Source organism: Rhinopithecus bieti, unplaced genomic scaffold (genome assembly GCF_001698545.2).
Source record: "Rhinopithecus bieti isolate Rb0 unplaced genomic scaffold, ASM169854v2 scaffold_6513, whole genome shotgun sequence".
NCBI classification, from domain to species: domain Eukaryota; kingdom Metazoa; phylum Chordata; class Mammalia; order Primates; family Cercopithecidae; genus Rhinopithecus; species Rhinopithecus bieti.
In genome coordinates, this window is record NW_016805931.1 from 2,536,507 (window position 1) to 2,557,251 (window position 20,745).

Sequence of the window (20,745 nt, forward strand, 5' to 3'; positions counted from 1 at the left end):
AATTCACCTACTGCAAATTTAGTAGAAAGAAAAATTAGCACAATTACATCTAGTAGCCATTTCTACCCTCTGAGAGTCCTGGCTTGGCTCCCCGCACGTTTGCTTTCCTCCGCCATAGGGCTCCCGTGTGCTCCTCTCACGCCCGACACAGTTCGCGTTCGCACGCCACGATGGAGCATCCCCTCAGCGCGCCCTATCGCTCCGGCGCCGGTTCGGCAGACGTTCCGCCTGCGCAGGGCTGGGCATAGGCGCCGTGTGAGCGCCGATTCACTCAGGCCCGAGCGCGAGGCCCGAGAGGGGTACCCGGCGAAGGGCGCGCGCCCCGGCGTCTTCCGCAGCTTGAAGCTCTGAGAAGCTGCAGCGCGGCTTCGGGAGCTTAGCACTGGGACGCCGCGCCGCGCGCCACTCGAGCTTGCGCGGCCGCCTCCGAGCGCAGCACTCCTCTCTTGCCCTCCCCGCGGCCCCAACAGCCCGGACTCCGAGGCAGCCCAGGGCGGGGGGGAGTGAGGGAGGAGGGGCGCCTCACAGAGCGGCGGGGAATTCCCCCTTCCACCGAACGTTCCCGATTGTTCACCGTCCTCACGTCAGCAGCAGGGGGTAATCCCCGACTCCAGCTGCTCCTGACGTCACCGCGTGGAGCCACCGCCCCCCGCGCGCCCCTGCTCCGGGGCCTCCCCAAAGCCCCGCCCCCAGGCTTAGCCACGCCTTCTTCCCCTCCCCCCAGGCGCCCGACGTAGAAGGCGGAGCTTCTTTGACCGGGGCGTGAGCGGTTGCTTGGGCCAGAAGGTTCTCTGGTGGAGGCGCTCTTCCTGGTGTCCCGCCCAGTAGGTTCGTTCGCACCGTTTCTTCCACACCCTTTCTCCCTCCTTCTCCTCGCCCCTCCTTCCCCTCGTCTCAACCCCTCTAGTTCTTTCCCCGCCTCACCACTGTCCACGATCTCGCGAGACTTGGCCCAGAACATTGCGGATCGGGTCGGCGCCATTTTGGGACTGAGACTGGTTGTGGGGGAGGGAAAAGCGGCAAAAGGGGATTATTCAAAGTACCGAAAACCTTCTCCCGGGATCAGGCGCATCGACACCCCCAGGCCAGGGGCACCTCTGGTGGGGCAGAAGGTAACGCCGTCCTCTAGGCTCCACGCTCGAGTCCGGGGGAGAAGGGGAGTGCCCCTGTCCGTGTTGGGGTTTGAGGGGTCGGGAGCGACGTTGGCGGCGCGAGGTGAGAGGCTGCCCGCGGACGGAGGGGCGGCGGGGAGCAAGGAGTGAGAGGGGAGGGAGGCGCGGATAGGCCGCTGTAGCTATTGACTCGGCCCGGGTGGAGCGGAGGTGGCGGTTGTGAGGAGGGGGTGGGTGGTTTAGCCCCGGCGGCTTGGTTGGGGGGTGTTTGCCGTTTGGTGGAGGCTGGGAGCGGGTCGGACGCCTTCCGTGCTCGGCCTGCCTTCCCCGGCCTCTCGCACACGCCCGCCTGCTTTTGCACCACTACCCCTCTCAGGGCTGAGGGAGTCGAGGCCGATTTGTGGCCTTCGGCGGTTTCTTCAGCAGCGCCTCAGCTTTCCCCGCCTCTCCCAGGTCCGTGGCACTTGCTGTGGACTGGGGCGAAGGCTACTTTGTTCCTCCGAGTCTTGTGGGATCTGAGGGGACATGTGCTTTTTTGGGAGAGAACCATTCTTCCTGTGGTTTACGAAAAGGGCCCTGTACCTTCCACCCCCTCAGTTTTGGGAGAAACCTGTTTTCTTAATTCGAGGAAGTGGAAACCTACACCTTCTAGCCTTCTGCTCCCTCAGAAGTGGGGAAGTCTCCTCGGGAGAATTTAAGGAGCGGGTTTGCCCTACTTCTAGTTCACCTTTCTGGCCTTACTGGGGGAATATGCCTCCTCTGGTAGACGTTCTGATTTGGAGGGAGCCTCCTTTTCTTTACATTTCTTATTCTCTGAGTTACATTTGCTCATGCTCCGTGGCAGCACACTTGTCTTCGTTTTCCTTGGTACATCAAAGAGGGTTGGAGAAGATCTTTTATAAGATTAAGTGACAGTTTCATCGTTTCAAATGTATTCAAGAAGTATAAGAAGGTTTGCTTATATAATTTCCCAATATTGGATCTGCACCCCTTCCCAGGTGAAATCTGCCCTTGCCCTCCATAATACTGTCACCTACCGTTTTTACCTCCCTCTACTCCGATGTCTTTTTCATTCAGTAGACTTTTATCGGGTGCTTGGTTGGGTAAAAGCCCTTTTCCAGGCTTATAGGGTTATACAGAAGTGATTTTCTCTCCAGAGGTTGACTTTTTAAGTTGGGGATTGATTTTTTTAGCTCGAAATCAAAACTCAGTATATAATTTTTTTTTTGGTAACTTTTACAGGTGAATGAATTACTCAGATATGAAGATCATCTTCTAGGTTTTGTGTAGAAGGCCCCGGATATTTTAAGTGGCCATTTTGGATTTACAATGTTTTTGGATAATTTTGCCCCAGAAGTTTATTAAAATTGACAAGAATCGTCTGTGAAGTGGATTGATAGTAGTGAACAATTCAGCAAGCTACTTAAAAAGAGACCCAGGCAGCATTTCTTCAGTATTTTGGTTCAAACGGATTATATAACTGGTTACAGTATTTCAGCTGGTGGTAATTTTGCCTTCCCCTCCCCACTCCGTTGTTGGGGTTCTTCAGCCGAAACTGTGAGAGACGTTGATTTGTGTACTGAGTAGTTTCAGCAGTTTCAAATGACTGAGTATTGCTGAAGTTTCATGGCGGTTTATTTTTACCTTTATTGAAAGTTTTAGGAATTTTTGACTTCAGCTCTTTCATGTCACAATGGGACACTTTTTATAAATGAAGACATTGAAAGAATACCGAATTTTTTTCCTTTTATCTTTTATTTACGTAGAAATTTAAGATGTTGCAGTTTCCCGGCAGCATGGTAGTATTGAGATAGCTGTGTGTGTCTCTGTATATGCTGATATTTAGGAATGCTCTTCAGATGTGAAATTTTCTTTTGTTTTGCTTTTGGCTCATAAATTGGATATTTCATCTGGAGTGGACAAGTACAACAGTGGCAAGTACATGGAATAATAAAGAAGACTGATCTTAAATCTAAAGAACTTGGCTAATTCGGGAGATAGCCATATGAAAACTTTAAAACAGAAGTATGGGTAGCTGACTTGAATTAACTCTATGTCAAATAGTCATAGGTTAAGTATCTTCAAAGAACTTCGATATTATTTCAGAGGATACAAAATAAAAATACAAACTGGAAAACAAAGATTACAAAGAAAAAACCAACACCTTCCTGTGCAGTCCTGTTGGAATTTGTAAGTACTTTTATGGTGAGCAAATCAAATGTTCATTTGTAAACTGTAATGGGAGTCGAGTTTATCCTATGTTATTCTTGGAAGCCTTTCAGTTTCTTGCAGTAATAGTGCTTGGTTTCAGTTTCCTTGACAGTCTGAAAACAGCTATTAACCATTGTCTGAGTAAACTGAAATTCAGAAAAAATGTTTAAAGCTTAGGAATTTTTCAGATCCAAACAGTCCTAAGCTACAGGTTTTGTGCTTTTAAGTAAAAGCTAAGTTCGTCTGGCCAGTATATATTGCCTTAGGCTTTGAGGATTCATTCATAGTGGTAGAAAGGTAGGAAAAAATGCAACAAATAATTCACCACGTGCCTTCTTAGCCAGTTTGCATTCTAAATGCATGTGCCTTGATAGCCAGTTTACTTTCCAAATGTGAGTTTAGACTGCATTCGAACTGCAGTTTAGTGTTGTATTTGGGGTTCCATAGTTTGGTTATATTACAGGTAGTAGTTTTTAATGTATTTCATGAACTAGCTTGTTTTAAGGCATAACTGTTCCTAATATATTAATCCGTTATAGAAATTAAGTTTTTGAAATAGTTTTGTTGAAATGGTTTTGTATTTCAAATTATTTCTTAATTAAGACTTTACTTTCAAAAAAGGAGGATATTACCAGGACCAGAAGCTCAGAGGAACTGAGCAAGCTGAATTAAGAACCTTTAAATAACTTAAGAAAATATGAGTATACATTTTTTTTCACTTGAGGTTATGCTGGCCTAAGTTTATAAACAAAGCTTTTTTTAAAAAAAAGTTGTGAATATTAATTGCTATAATAGAAATTGTTTTGTCAGGTGGGAGAGTTATCTTTTAATGTTTGTATTTTTCAGGATTAAATGGTGTTTTTAGTTACCATTAGTTACTACGTTTAATTTTCAGTGAATCACAGGCATTTAGTGTTTTTTAAAGAGATACACTAAAATTTAATTTTTTTCCTCTTTGACTACTGACAATTTAATTTTTAGGCAATTAATATTAGTGAACACATGAGTATAACTCAAATTAGAGGGTTATTTCAGTTGTTTTTCTGAGACGAAAGACTGTAATTTTTTTTTTTTTGAGACCGAGTTTGGGTCTTGTTGCCAAGGATGGAGTGCAATGGCAAGGTCTTGGCTCACGGCAGCCTCCGCCTCCTGGGTTCAAGCGATTCTCCTGCCTCAGCCTCCCAAGTAGCTGGGATTATTCTGACACTACTGCTTAGGGGTAACAATATCAGTAACGGCAATTTAGAAGCCTGCCACCACGCTCGACTAATTTTTTTTTTTTTTTTAAGTAGACACGGGTTTTCACCATGTTGGTCAGGCTGGCCTCGAACCCCTGACCTCAGGTGATCCTTGTGCCTTGGCCTCCCAAAGTGCTGGGATTATAGGCCTGAGCCCACGCACCACGCCGGAATTGTAATTTTTGAACCCTTTATCAGAATGGCCTAACCTAATAACTTGTCAGTTGCTTATTTTGAACGAATTTTTTTTTTTTTGCTTAAACTGTTGAATCCTCCTAGCCCCCATAGAGCGAAAGTGGTGGTAAAAAATGCAGTTTTTTTCCCTCTGAATTAGAGAGTTCAGTAATTCCCTTTGTCATAGTAGGTTAGGTTATATGTGTTTTCGGTCAGACCTGTGTGTAGTAATTCTAATTGTCCACCTTGATTTATAAAATTGGTGAGAACTTTCCACACCTTTTCACTTGGGAGAGCCTGTATTTTGTTCATTCCTCAATTCAGTGACTTTTCAAGTTACTTGAGAATATATATCTTAAATATGATTAAGAAGTTGAACTGGAGTCAAACGATCATTATTCCTGGAAAACTGTATAATATTTATTCGTGATTATTTTTTTCTTTTTTTTTTTGAGACAGAGTCTTGCTCTGTCGTGTGCCCAGGCTGGAGTGCAGTGGCGGAACATCAGCTCACTGCAACCTCCGCTCCTGGGTTCAAGCGATTCTGCCTCAGCCTCCCAACTAGCTTGGATTACAGGCGCCCACCACCACGCCCGGCTAATTTTTTGTATTTTTAGTAGGGACAGGGTTTCACCATGTTGGTCAGGCTGGCCTTGAACTGACCTCAGTTGATTCGCCCACGTCCACCTCCCAAAGTGCTGGAATTACAGGTGTGAACCACTGTGTCCAGCCTTGCTTTCTTCTAAATTGCCGTTACTGGTATTGTTACCCCTAAGCAGTAGTGTCAGAATAAAGATTACTGCAGAGATCAGAGTTTTTAACAATTAACTTTAATCTGTGAATAGTCTAACATTTGTGAACTTGGCTTACGGCAGTTCTTCAAGGACAGATTTACTTGAACGTTTTGACAGATATTTTCAGTATGTTATTTTCTGGAGATTGAAATAAATAATTCCACCTGTTGGTAATTGGAACTATTGCTGGACTGCTGGTTTTCCCCAGAAGTTACACCACTTTTCCTTTTCTTTCCTACTCTTTATATTTTCCTTTTTTCTCTCTTTGTAAACTGTAGTTCTAAAAATAATAATCATAGTGGCTAACATTTGTAGATGATGATGGTGTCATATGTTTTGCTGTGTAATTTATGTGGCATATTTTAATTCTTAATCCCGTAAGGAAAGTACTATTATAGTCACTGTGGTACTGACGAGAATATTAGGATTTAGGGAGGCTGAGACTGGGAGAAAGTTACTTTGTTAGAATTGTAATCTTGACCAAATAAATGTTCAAGCAGTCTGACTCCAGAGCACATACTCAGCACTATGCCATACTTACATTGCTTTCTTGGGGATTTTACTTTACTAATTCATTTATTTGAACATTATCTTTGATATTTTTGTTTTTCTTTTCATGTACTGCTTCTCTCTGGTTGATACTGATTACAGACTACTAATGGAATTTGGTAATAAACTAAGAGATACTACTGTTTTACTATTTGCTAGTAACTATTTGGGTGATACCTTTGTTTAGCTAAAATTAAATTGTGTGTGTGTGTTTGAGACAGGGTCTCACTGTCTCACCCAGATTGGAGTGTAATGGTGGGATTGTAGCTCAGGCAACCTCGAACTCCTGGGGTCAAGGGTTCCTCCTGTCTTGGCCTCCTAAAGTGCTGGGTTTATAGGCGTGAGCCACAAGTGTCTGGCCTTGTTGTATTTTTCTTTCACCCGTAACCTCTTTCCACAGGCATGGAGCTAAATGCATAGCTTTGTTTTACCTAGTCTCCTTTTTTTTTTGTTTTTGGGGTTTTTTTGAGACAGAGTTTTGTACTTGTTGCCCGGGCTGGAGTGCAATGGCATGATCTCAGCTCACTGCAACCTCTGCCTCCCCAGTTCAAGCGATTCTCCTGCCTCAGCCTCCTGAATAGCTGGGATAACAGGCATGTGCCACCAGGCCTGGCTGATACTGTATTTTTAGAAGACGGGATTTCACCATGTTGGTCAGACTGTTCTCGAACTCCTGACCTCAGATGTCTGCTCGCCTCCCCCTCCCAGAGTGCTAGGATTATGGGTGTGAGCCACTGGGCCCAGCCCCTTGTCTTTGTTTTTGAATTGAAATAGTTACATGGATTTTTATGCTCGAAGCTGCTGATACATTAAAATTGAGGAAGGGAGAAGAGTAATGGAGAAAGAACAGGAAGAGTGAACAGAAAAAAAATTGGGGAGAGTTTCAAGAAAGGGATAATTGAGGAGGACTTCTATTTTTTTTTTTTTTTTTTTAAGTAGAGACGGGGTTTCACCGTGTTAGCCAGGATGGTCTCGATCTCCTGACCTCGTGATCCGCCCGTCTCGGCCTCCCAAAGTGCTGGGATTACAGGCTTGAGCCACCGCGCCCGGCCGAGGAGGACTTCTAATCTGAAAGTAAAATAAGCAAGTGAGGATAGATCTTAAAACCAGACCAGATTATTTAACTTCTTTTTTTTTTTTTTTGAGGTAGAGTCTTGCTGTCACTCAGGCTGGAATGCAGTGGCACAATCTCTGCTCACTGTGACATCTGCATCCTGGGTTCAAGTGATTCTTATGCCTCAGCCTCCCGAGTAGCTGGGATTACAGGTCCCTGCCGCAATGTCCAGCTAATTTTTTGTATTTTTAGTAGAGATGGGGTTTCGTCATGTTGGCCAGTCTGGTCTGGAACTCCTGACCTCAGGTGATCACCTGCCTCAGCCTCCTGAAGTGCTGGGATTATAGGCGTGAGCCACTGCACCTGGTCAGATTATTTAACTTTGTTTAGCCAAACCATCTTTTCTGTTTCTTTTTTGATAAAAATGTTTAGGTAACAATATTTAGATCTATCAGTGTTTAGGTAACAGCTTAGATCCAGGTAAGGTGGTGATGTAGAAAAAGGGTCATGGCTGAGAGTTTGGAAGGGAACTTGGTTTAGGTTATGGAATATCTGGAAAAATGCCTGTGTGACTGTATGTTCACCTAACTTTTTTTGGCCATAGTTTGTTCATTAAACTGATGGAAATGTGTATGGAGGGTTTTTGTAAATTGTGAAGTGTAGTAGAGATGTAAAGATTTTTTTTTTTTTGTTTTGAGACAGTCTCACTCTGTCGCTCATGCTGGAGTGCAGTGGCGCAATCTCAGCTCACTGCAATCTCCGCCTTGTGGGTCCAAGCGATTCTCCTGCCTCAGCCTCTCAAATAGCTGGGATTACAGGTGCCCACCACCATGCCCAGCTAATTTTTGTGTTTTTAGTGGAGATGGGGTTTCCCCATGTTGGTTAGGCTGGTCTGCAAGGCTCCTGACCTCAGGTGATCCACATACCTCGACAGAAATTTAAATATGTCTTTAAAATATAATTTGAAAACTGAATTAAGAATTAAAGGGGGCAGGGCGCAGTGTCTCATGCCTGTAACCCCAACAGTTTGGGAGGCCAAGGCAGGAGGAACATTTGAGACTAGGAGTTCGAGACTAGCCTGGGAAACACAAGACTCTCTCTCTATAAAACATAAAAAAAATTAGCCAAGCATGGTGACATGCGCCTATAGTCCCAGCTACTTGGGAGGCTGAGGCAGGAGGACTGCTTGAGCCTACGAGGTTGAGACGCCAGAGAGCCGTGATTGCACCACTGCACTCCAGCCTGGGTGGCAGAGTGACACCCTGTCTCTTAAATGAATAAGAATTGAAGAGGCCAGGCGCCTCGGTGTTTTTCCTCGCCACTGCACTCCAGCCCGGGGCGACAGAACGAGACTATCTCAAAAAAAGACCTCTGACATATAAAATACTATTTAAAAAAGGGGTGAGGGGGCAGGGCATGGTAGCTCATGCCTGTTATCCTAACACTTTGGGAGCCTGCGGCACAAGGCTCACTGGAGCCCAGGAGTTTGAAACCAGCCTAGGGAACATAAAAAAAAAAAAAGTAAAAAGTTGGGTGTTGGGGGACCAGGGAATAAATACATCTCTTTTCGAAATTCTGATCTCAGGTGATCCACCCACCTTGGCCTCCCAAAGTGCTGGAATTACAGATGTGAGCCACCATGCCAGGCCAAGACGGTGGTTTCTGAGAATTCTCTGAAATTGATACTTTTGTGGGCATTTCAGTGCATTTTTCTGGAAAGTAGGTCCATTACCTTCAACAGAAATGTTGAAAAACAAAATGTTCATAGTTATTGGTAAACTGTTTTGTGGTTGTGACTCTGTATTTCAGTTTTATCTGCTTGCTTTTCCCATTTTGTCAGCTGTCCCACCCGTCAGAATAGTTAACAGATTTGCTGTATAACCCTGCAAATAATTGCTAATTTCTGCATCTTTCTATGTACAAGATATATCATTTAGTTTCTTGTTCTTTAATTATTCTTTTGTTCTCAGCGTGGTGGGTGCAGTGTTTTTGATCTTTCCATTTTCTTCCCTTTAATTATTTTATTTTTTGAGATGGAGTCTCCCTCTTGCCCAGGCTGGAGTGCAGTGGCATGATATCGGCTCACTGCAACCTCTGCCTCCCGGGTTCAAGCGCTTCTTCTGCCTCAGCCTCCCTAGTAGCTGAGATTAGAGGCAACTGCCATCAGTCAGACCTGGCCAAGTTTTGTATTTTTATAGAGATGGGGTTTCACCATGTTGGCCAGGCTGGTCTTGAACTCCTGACCTGAAGCTGTCTGCCTGCCTCAGCCTCCCAGAGTGCTGGGATTACAGCCATGAGCCTCTGTGCTTGGCCTTTTTTTTTTTTCGTGAGATGGAGTCTCACACTGTTGCCCAGGCTGGGGTGCAGTGGCTCGATCTCGACTCACTGCAACCTCCAACTCCCAGGTTTGAGCGATTCTTCTGCCTCAGCCTCCCGAGTAGGTGGGATTACAGGTACCTGGCACCATACCCAGCTGATTTTTGTGTTTTTAGTAGAGACGAGGTTTTACCATGTTGGCCAGGCTGGTCTTGAACCCCTGACCTTGTGATCCACCCTCCTTGGACTCCCAAAGTGCTGGGATTACAGGCGTGAGCCACCGCACCCGGCTTCTTCTTTTTAATTCTTATTTTTGATGTGGGGTGTGGACTTTTTATTCTCATATGAAAGTTTTAATTTCTCATATGAAAATCCCTAGCAGAACTGCCCGGGTCATGTGAATTGTGTGCCTTCCCACTAGCAATGCGTGTTGTTATCACCAGCACTCTGTAAAATTTGTTTTGGCAACCATCTTTGGTTAGGTCTGTTTTTTTTTTTTTTTTTTTTTTTTTTTTTTTTTGTAAGACGAGTTTTGCTCTTGTTACCCAGGCTGGAATGCAATGGCATGATCTCGGCTCACTGCAGCCTCCACCTACCGGGTTCAAGTGATTCTCCTGTCTCAGCGTCTGAGTAGCTCAGATTACAGGCACATGCCACCATGCCTGGCTAATTTTTGTATTTTTAGTAGAAACGGAGTTTCATCATATTGGTCAGGCTGGTCTGGAACTCCTGACCTCAGGTGATCCGCCCACCTCAGCGTCCCAAAGTGTTTGAATTACAGGCATGAGCCACTACGCCTGGCTGGTTATGTCTTTTAAATTTTAACCATTGTGTATAGATGGAATTAGTATTGTGTCTTTAATTTGCACTTCCCTAATAATGATAGCATCTTTTCGTGTGTTTTGGTGAAGTGTCTGTTCAAATATTTTGCCTGTTTAAACAAAAACTGGGGCCCAAGCACAGTCCTCATGCCTGTAATGCCAGCACTTTGGGAGGCCAAGGTGGGTGAATCGCTTGAGCCCAGGGATTTGAGACCAGCCTGGGCAACATGTTGGCACAACAAAAAGTGTTTCCGAAATCATAGAAGTAATATACTACAAAAAGTATAAAAGTAAGCCCGGCACAGTGGTGTGTGCCCTGCAGTCCCAGCTACTCTGGAGGCTTGAGCCCAGGAGGTAGAGGTTGCAGTGAGTGGAGATGAAGCCATTACACTCCAGCCTGGGCGATGAGAGTGAACCTTGTCTTAAAAAAAAAAAAAAAAAAAAATTGGGTTGTCTTAATGAATTGTAAGAATTCTTTATGTATTTTGGATACATGTTTTGCAAATAATTTCTCTCAGACTGTGGTTTGTTTTCATTTTCTTAATACAGTGTCTTCTGAAGAGCAAAAGTTTTAAATACTGAAATAAAATGCCTGCTAGCTCATGCCTTTAGTCTCAGTACTTTAGGAGGCTGAGACTGGGGAATCCTTTTATGCTGGAAGTTCAAGACCAGCCTGGGCAACATACTAAAGTGCTTATTCTCCAGACAATTTAAATCAAGTGGGCATGGTGGCATACCTTAGCTACTTGAGAGAAAAAAATAAAATTTTTTTTTTTCTTTCATGGTTTGTGCTTTTGTGTCCTAAGAAATCATTGCCTAACCCAAGGTCATAGGGTTTTCTCCCATCTTGTAGAAGTTTTGTAATTTTGTTCTTAACGTTTTAGGTCTTTGATTCATTTTGAATTTTTTGCATGTGGTGTGATAAAAAAATGTTCAATTTTTGGGGGGTGGGGTACACAGGATCTTGCTCTGTAGCCCAGGCTGGAGTGCAGTAGTGTAATTAACAGCTCCCTGCAACCTTGACTTCCTGGACTGAAACAATCCTCCTGCCTCAACCTTCTGAGTAGTTGAGACTACAGGTGTGTGCCACCACACCTGGCTAATTTTTAAATTTTTTTGTGGAAACAGAGTCACACTGTGTTGCCCAGACTGGTCTCAAATTCCTGGACTCATGGGATCCTCCTGCATTGGCCTCCCAAAGTATTGGGATTACAGGCGAGAGCTACTGTGACCACCCCCCATTTTTTTCCATATAAATGTCCAGTTGTGCAAGTTTCATTTGTTGAAAAGATTTTGTTTCCCATTGAATCACCTTGAAATTTCTATGATGAAAATCAAATTATGTGTGTCTATTTCTGGACTCATTGAGAGGGAGATGTGTGTGTGTGTGTGTGTGTGTGTGTGTGTGTATGTGTATGTATGATGCTAATTCCATGGAATACTAGTCCATAAATAAAATAGTATTTGATTTTTCTTTCTGCTTTAACATTGGATATCTTACATTTTTAAAAATCTTTTATAGGAAATTTGGAGTAATAAGGAAATTGTTTTTGTGGGTGTGTGAAGTAAAACCTGTTGCAAAATAATGACATCTTGAATTCGTGTATCAATCTTCTTTTAAGTGGCTTGAAATGTTAGGTATGTAATTCATACTTGAGCATACTTAGAAAATGACAGCACTTCTATACTGGAAATAAGAAAGTAGAATGTAAAAGTGTCAACTTATTTATTATAATATATTATCTCAACAGTGGATTTGGGACTCTTCTCTCCGAGTGCTAATTATGTGCTGGAGATTTCCTTTGCCTCAGGAAATGTTTGAATGCCTATGGTATCGTTGGTGCTGGGATTTTCTAGTGAACAAGGCAAAAATGTAAGATTCCTCTGTCCGTGTAGTTTGCTGTGAAGTTCTGTGAATACAGGATAAAAAGAGTCCTTGAATTTGAATTATGGTTTCATGCCATCTGTTACATTATATAATAGCTATGTGATATTGACCAACATAGTCTTTGTGACTTAATTCTTGCTGTATAAAATAGTGCCTCCCAGAGTTGTTGCTATTAAAGTCAAGTGAAAAAATGAATGCTAAATGCTTTGAAATTGTAAAATATAGACAATGGTGGTGTGGCTGGTCACAGGTGGTAGTGGTTGAAGACTGTATGATCAACCAGGAGGGAGAGATTGTGAATTGGAGGACATAGGTAAATATACATTGAAGGGACAGAAGAAGCAGAAACCAGATACACACATATATACACACAACACAGATTTATATATATATGTATATGTATCTGTGAACATATAATGTATTTGTGTATATGTAACATGTGTATATATGACATTTAAAATTATTGAGGCTGGGCTCGGTGGCTCACGCCTGTAATCTCAGCACTTTGGGAGGCTGAGGCAGGTGGATCACTTGAGCTCAGGAGTTTGAAACCAGCCTGGTCAACATAGTGAAACCCCGTCTCTACCAAAAAGTACAAAAATTAGCCGGGCATGATTGTGCATGTCTGTAGTCCCAGCTACTCAGGAGGCTAAGGTGAGAGATCTTAGGAAGGTTCGCATGAACTCAGGAAGTAGACGTTGCAGTGAGCTGAGATTGCACCACTGCTCCAGCCTGGGCGACAGAGCAAGACTCTGTCTCAAAAAAAAAAAAAAAAAAAAAAAAAAAAAAAAAATCGTTGAAGCACATGCATTCCACTCTTGGGATAATATTTGTGTAATTTGTGATACGATATCATAGCTTTAAAAGGTATATTTATGCAAATGATCCCAAGTTTAAATTTCCAGTTCAGATCTTCTCCCCGTATTCTAGGCTTATAACTTAACTGCCACCTTGACTTCTCTACATGTCAAGTTTAACGTTCAAAGCTACACTCAGGCTGGACATGGAGGCACATGCCTGTAATCCAACCACTTTGGAAAGCTGAGGCAGGTGGATGGCTTGGGAGTTTGAGACTAGCCTGGGCAGCATGGCAAAATTCTGTCTCTACTAAAAGAAATACAGAAATTAGCCGGGCATGGTGATGGGTGCTTGTAATCCCAGCTACTCGGGAGGCTGAGGCATGAGAATCGCTTAAACACGGCAGGCGGAGGTTGTAGTGAGCCAAGATTGTGGCACTGCACTCCAGCCTGGGCGACAGAGCGAGACTCCGTCTCAAAAAATAAAAGGCAAAAAGTGCAGTCTTACTTCCTAGCCTCATACTCTCTCTATTTCTCGTTTCAGTATGGCTCCACCAGCTACCTATTTATTCAAGCTAAAATAATTTGTTATATGAGATTTTTGTCTACTAGATTCAAGACTGGCTTTGGATTTGCTATTAGCCTTTTTTTTTCCCTGAGACAAGGTCTTGCTCTGTCACCCAGGCTAGAGTGTGGTCCATGATTACAGCTCACTGCAGCCTTGACCTCCTGGGCTCAAGCAGTCTTCCCGCCTCAGCCTTCCGAGTAGCTGGGACTACAGGTGCGTACCCCATCTCTGGCTAATTTTTGTATTTTTTGGTAGAGACAGGGTTTTGCCATGTTGCCTAGACTGGTCTCGAACTCTGGAGTTCAAGTGATCTGCCCACCTTGGCCTCCCCAAGTGCTGGGGTTACAGGTGTGAGCCATTGTGCCTGGCTGGTCTTAGCTGTTTTTTCTTTTTTTCTTTTCTTTTCTTTTTTTTTTTTTGTGACATTCTCACTTTGTCACCCAGGCTGGAGTGCAATGGCACGACCTTGGCTTACTGAAACCTCTGCCTTGGTTCAAGTGATTCTTGTACCTCAACCTCCCAAGTAGCTGGAATTACAGGCACTTGCTGTCATGACCAGCTAATTCAGCTAATTTTTGTATTTCTAGTAGAGGTGGGTTTCGCCATGTTGGCCAGGCTGGTCTTGAACTCTAGACCTCAAGTGATCTGCCTGCTTCTGCTGTCCAAAGTGCTTGAATTACATGTGTGAGCCGCTGCGCCCAGCCTTGCTCTTAGCTTTTTGAAGGGACTGCCTCATCTCATCAAGATTTGTTTACTGTGACCCTTGCCTTTAAAAATTTCCCCAATTTTGAACTGTTGAGTCAGAAGGCTTGAAACCTAGGTAATTTTTGCTCTCAGGTTCAAAGAAACAAAATACATTTATCTTTAGGGTTTTTTTTTTATTTGTTTGAGACCGAGTGTCTCTCTGTCACCAGCCTGGAGTGCAGTAGTGTGATCTCGGCTCACTGCATCCTCCGGGTCCTGAGTTCAAGCGATTGAGCAGGTGCACACCACCACACCCAGCTAATTTTTGTATTTTTAGTAGAGACGGGGTTTCACCGTGTTGGCCAGGATGGTCTCAATCTCTTGACCTCGCGATCCGCCCGCCTCTGCCTCCCAAAGTGCTGTGATTACGGGCGTGAGCCACCACACCAGCCTATCTAGGTTTTAAGGAGTGGCTTTGAAATTTAAGCAGAATTTAAGACTTCTCATTTTCAGAAATCAGGCCATGATAGTTTATTTGTAGCGTGTCTTTATTTGAGGAGAAAACTAATGCAGATAAATATCCGCAGAACTTTAATTATTTTTGTCATTACAAAGTTTACCTGTGTGATCTTGTTTTCGTTCTATGTAAGAAAAGCATGTTATAGATCCCTTGCAAGGACCTTGTTTACTAAAGCTCTTAGAAGGATGCTAAACTTGAGGCTGTTACAGGTGAGTATCCTCAGGAGAGTGATGAAATTGTTTCTGGAACACTGGCTTGAAAACTACTTGAAAAATGCACTCATCTGAGCAGAGTTCCTTAATTTTTTTCTTTTAACTTGACTGGTAGTTTCACATTTTTTACATGAATTATTCTTGTGTTTCTGGTTGAAATGAGTTCCTTTTGTAAGGACAAATGGAAATGGTGAAAAGTGAATGAGAACGTTTTCACTTTGGTCCTTCCTGTTCAGTACTTCTGAGTACTTAATTTGCTAAGAGGACAGTAGTCTGGCGATAGCGCTAGATTGCAGTGGTAGCTCAAACTGCTCATCTTTTGCTTGTCTAGGTGATCAACATCTGTATTTTGTACTTTTTGATATAGCAGTAGTAAGACAGTGCCTGAGTGAAACTTAAAATTTAGGAGTTGCCTGGGCGTGGTGGCTCACGCCTATAATCCCAGCACTTTGGGAGGTTGAGGTAGGTGGATCATGTAAGGTTGGGAGTTCAAGACCAGCTTGACCACCATGGAGAAGCTCCATCTCTACTAAAAATACAAAATTAGCCCAGCGTGATGGTGAATGCCTGTAAGCCCAGCTACTCAGGAGGCTGAGGCGGGAGAATCGCTTCAACCCGGGAGGCAGAGGTTGCGGTGAGCTGAGATCACGCCATAGCACTCCAGTCTGGGCAACAAGAGCGAAACTCCGTTTCAAAAAAAAAAAAAAAAAAAAAAAAAAAGGAGTTACTTATGTCTATTGTGAAGGCTAATGTTTTGTATTAGGTAAGATCTCTGCTTGATGTATCCTGTTACTTATAGTATGTATGCGTATCCAGAGTGATTAATTCAGCTACTACTGTCTAGTACTATGACCTTGGGAACTTTAAAATGGACTTCTCATCTATATAAACACTTATTTTTCTTGTTTTGAAAAGAAGGTAATACCAGCCTCCTGGGGGTGGGATGAGGACTAAATGAGGTGAATTCTAAAGAAACTGCTGGCCAGGCATGGTGACTCATGCCTGTAGTCCCAGCACTTTGGGAGGTCAAGGCGGGTGGATCCCCTAAGGTCAGGAGTTCAAGACCAGCCTGGCCAACATGGTGAAACTCTGTCTCGACTAAAAATACAAAAATTCGCTGGGCTTGGTGGAGGGTGCCTGTAATCCCAGATACTCAGGAGGCTGAGGCAGGAGAATTGCTTGAACTGGGAGGCTGAGGTTGCAGTGAGCTGAGATCAAGCCATTGTGCTCTAGCCTGGGTGACAAGAGTGAAACTCCGCCTCAAAAAGAAACTGCCTAGGCCGAGTGCCGTGGCTCACTCTGTAATCCAGCACTTTGGGAGGTCGAGGTAGGAGATCACTTGAGTTCAGGAATTTGAGACCAGCTTGGGCAACATGGTGAAACCCCATCTCCACAAAAAAATACAAAAACTACCTGGGCATGGTGACTTGCATCTGTAGCCCCACCTATTTGGGGGGCTGAGGTGGGAAGATCGCTTGAGCCCAGGAGGTGGAGGTTGCAGTGAGCCAAGATCATGCCACTGCACTCAAGCCTGGGCAATAGAGTGAGACCCTGTCTCGAAAAAGTATATATATGAAAAGTATTCTTTGTTAGTGCTATCTGGTTCATAGGGTTAGGCTCATTTAAAAAATTAATTTGTTGGAACTTGTTTCCTGTTCTTGGGATGATTGGTCTTCAGCCTAACTCAGTTTCGGAAAAAAAAAAAAAAAAAAATGGATTAAGAGTTTAAGGACTTAAAAAAAAAAAAAGAAGTTTATTCAGGAAACAGTAAAATTGAGTCAGACTAAAAAAGATTTAAAATTGTTTTGAATTTATGCACACAAATTACAAAAGGTGTACCACAGGAGGTTTAGTGGAAAGTCACCCCTTGAATCCTGTTTCTCAGCAGTTTCCCTCTGGGGAAACCGCTGTTAGTTTCTTACGTATTTTAGAGATGTGTATAAAACCACATTCTTTTGCTTTCTAATACAAGGAGTAGCATCATGTCTACCCTGCTGTGCAGTCTTTTTTTACTTAATGAACTTAGAACATTATTCCATATTAATATGTGTAAAGTTACCTCATTCTTTTTATTGGCTGCATGGTAGTATAACTAGACCTCTATTAATGTACATTAGGCTGTTTCTTGGTTTTGTTTCTTTTTTGCTATTATGAGTAGCACTAGTGAATAATTCTCGTAAATATAAGGCAAATTCCTGTAAGTGGATTTCTGAGTGTAATTTGGGATAATGCCCAGTTCTCCATATAAGTGTACCAATGTAAATTTCTAGTGTTAATGAAGTGTATCAGACTTTTTTCTTTGGCATTTTTGCCTTGTGTAAAAAATATATATATATTTCTGCTTATGGATACATAATAGTTATACATATTTAAGGAGCTCATGATATTTTGGTATATATAGTGTGTAATGATCAAATCAAGGTAGTGGGAATACCACTTCAAGCATTCGTAATTTTTTGTCTTAGGAACATTCCAACTCCATTTTAGTTATTTTGAAATATATAATTATTGTTAACTGTGGTTGCCCTGTTGTGCTACCAAATACTGGATCTTACTCCTCCTATTTTTGTACCCACTAACCATCCGCTCTTTATCTCCCCAACCTTCCCACTCCCCAACCTCTAGTAACCATCATTCTCCTTTATCTCTGTGAGTTCATTTTAACCTCCCACATAAGAGAATGTGACAGTATTTGTTTTTCTGTTATTTCATTTAACATGCTATCCTCTGGTTCCATCCTTGTTGCAAACGACGGGATTTTGTTCTTTTTTTATGGCTGAATAATATTCCATAGCCATGTACATACCATGTTTTCTATATCCATTCATTCGTTGATTGACAGTAAGGTTGATTCCGTATCTTGGCTGTTGTGAATATTACTGCAGTAAACATAGGAATACAGATACCTTTTCCATATACTGATTTCCTTTCTTTTGGATACATCCCCAGCAGTGGGCTTGCTGGATCATATGGTACTTCTGGTTTTAGGTTTTTGAGGATGGGTTTTTTTTTTTTTTTTTTTTTTTTTTTGCAATGAGAATAAAATTTTCCATGTATAAGATTAGTTTCTTTGAACTTTGTTTATATCCTTTGCTGATTTTCTATTGAGTTCTTTTTTCTTTTTGAGACAGAGTTTATTGCCCAGGCTAGAGTGCAGTGGCACAATCACAGCTCACTGCAGCTTTGACCTCCCGGGCCCAAGTGATCCTCCCATGTCAGCCTCTTAAGTAGCTGGGACTACAGGCACATGCCACCATGCCTGTATATTTTGTGGAGATGGGGTCTTCCTGTGTTGCCCAGGCTGGTCTCCAATTCCTGGGCGTAAATGGTCTTTATGCCTTGACTTGCCAAAGTGTACCACGTCTGACCTAGAAATTTTATTCTTAACATTTTGTTTAATTATTTACTTTCTAATTCTAGGAAGTTGATTGGCCTGAAACATGCAAATTATGAAGCCTATTTTGTTGTAGTTACCGAAGTTACAGTTTTGAAACTGATTTCTGTACCATAATGTAGATGAAAAAACATTGGAGTAAGATGTATTTGCTTGTATTTGAAGCTCATTAGGAGCTAGCTGTGATGACTTAGGGACAACCTCTTTAAGCCCAAAAGTTTTTTATTTGTGAAATGAATATTAAAATAAGTTTTTCGGTTGGGTGCAGTGGCTCATGAGGACCTGTAATCCCAACACTTGGGGTGGCCGAGGCGGGCGAATCACCTGAAGTCAGGAGTTCGTGACCCTCCGGGCCAATGTGGTGAAACCCCGTCTCTACTAAAAATACAAAAATTAGCTGGGTTTGGTGGCGTGCACCTGTAGTCCCAGCTACTTGGGAAGCTGAGGCAGAAGAGTCTCTTGAACTGGAGAGGTGGAGGTTGTAGTGAGCTGAGATTGCGCCACTGCACTACAGCCTGGGTGACAGAGTGAAACTCTATCTCCTAACCCCATCTCTACTAAAAAAATACAAAAAACTAGCCGGGCGAGGTGGCGGGCGCCTGTAGTCCCAGCTATTCGGGAGGCTGAGGCAGGAGAATGGCATAAACCCGGGAGGCGGAGCTTGCAGTGAGCTGAGATCCGGCCACTGCACTCCAGCCCAGGCGACAGAGCAAGACTCCGTCTCCAAAAAAAAAAAAAATTTTTTTTTTTTTTTTGCAGTGGTTGAGATACGTAGAAGTCAGTATGATATCTGCACATAGTCTCTCAGTATTTCCTTTTCCTTCTATATGATGGTTACTTTTTGTCAGTGTTTTCTATCTCTGCCTAGTTACTTTCAGTTTTTAAAGTCAAGATTTGTTTTTTTATTTTCTTAATATTTTGTAGAGCCAAGGGCTAGATTCTGTTTGCCCAGGCTGGTCTGGAACTCCTGGCCTCAAGAGATCCTCCCGTCTTGACTTCCCCAGAAGTGCTGAGATTACAGGTGTAAGCCACCATGTGTGGCCTCAGAGTCAAGACTTCTTTAGACTGTTCTTTACTTATGTGGAGTTTCAACACAAAGTAACCAGATATGAAATTAATTTGTTATCAAATTCATAGTAGAGAAATTTAGTCTGGTGGATTTCACATTTGGTAATTTCAGGATAAGCATTACCTTAGTGCACCTTTGTTTTCCACCTATTTTGTGTTGTATAGCATTAGATGCTATAAATGGCAAATAACCACTGAACAAATTTGCTTTCATGGTGCTAGAAGGACTAGGATTTAAATAAAATTGTCATAATCTTTTATTTATTTATTTTATTTTGGAGACAAGGTCTTGCTCTGTTGCCCACGCTCTGGAGTGGTACAGTGGAACAATCAGGGCTCACTGCAACCTCGACTTGCTGGGCTCAAGCCATTGTCCTGCCTCAGCTCCCCCCCCCCCCCCCCCCCGCAAGTAGCTGGGACCACAGGTGTGTGCCACCAAGCCTGGCTAATTGTTTTGAATTTTATTTTATATATTTTTTTGAGACAGAATCTTGCTGTGTTGCCCATGCTGGAGTGCAGTGGCACGATATTGGCTCACTGCAACCTCTGCCTCCTGGGTTCATCCAGTTCTCCTGCCTCAGCTTCCCAAGTAGCTGGGATTACAGGTGTGCACCACCACACCTGGCTAATTTTTTTTATTTTTAGTAGAGATGGGATTTCACCCGTTGGCTAGGCTGGTCTCGAACTCCAGGCCTCAAGTGATTCACCCGCCTCAGCCTCCCACAGTGCTGGGATATAGGCGTGAACCACCACATCTGGCCTGTTTTGAATTTTAGTAGAGATGGGGTTTCTCTGTGTTGCCCGGGCTGATCTTAAATTCCTGACCTCGAGTGATCCTCCTGCCTGGCCATCACGCCTAGCCCATTTTTTTTTTTAAGTAATTTATATAGTAGTTTACAGTTTACAAGACTTTCCTACATATTCTCCTCCTCCATTTGAGGAGAAGAATCGTTATAGAACCTTTATTTCCATGCTCAGAGCAGGAACTCTCGTGAAGCAGTCCCTAGGCTTCCCAGAATTGTAAAAGAAAATCTTTTGCTTCTTTTTTTTTTATATAAAACAAATATGTTTATTTATTTATTATTATTATTTTTTATTATACTTTAAGTTCTAGGGTACATGTGCATAACGTGCAGGTTTGTTACATATGTATACTTGTGCCATGTTGGTGTGCTGCACCCATCAACTCGTCAGCGCCCATCAATTCGTCATTTATATCAGGTATAACTCCCAATGCACTCCCTCCCCCCTTCCCCCACCATGATAGGCCCCAATGTGTGATGTTCCCCTTCCCGAGTCCAAGTGATCTCATTGTTCAGTTCCCACCTATGAGTGAGAACATGTG

The 20,745-nt window shown here is 43.0% G+C and overlaps 1 protein-coding gene across 10 annotated transcripts in view; it reads left to right on the forward strand.

Annotated features, from left to right (window-relative positions):
- The first annotated feature begins 727 nt into the window (after positions 1 to 727).
- Positions 728 to 20,745, forward strand: part of GPBP1 (GC-rich promoter binding protein 1) — a 90,812-nt gene continuing 70,794 nt past the window's right edge. For 3 of the 10 annotated variants that reach the window (XM_017874224.1, XM_017874228.1, XM_017874232.1), the window contains exons 1-2: positions 855 to 1,112; positions 2,355 to 3,302. The gene's annotated coding sequence lies outside the window, so the exon portion shown is untranslated. Of the gene's footprint in view, positions 829 to 854; positions 1,216 to 2,354; positions 3,303 to 20,745 lie in introns of those variants that run through there. The other 7 variants (XM_017874225.1, XM_017874226.1, XM_017874223.1 and 4 more) reach the window with 7 other exon arrangements.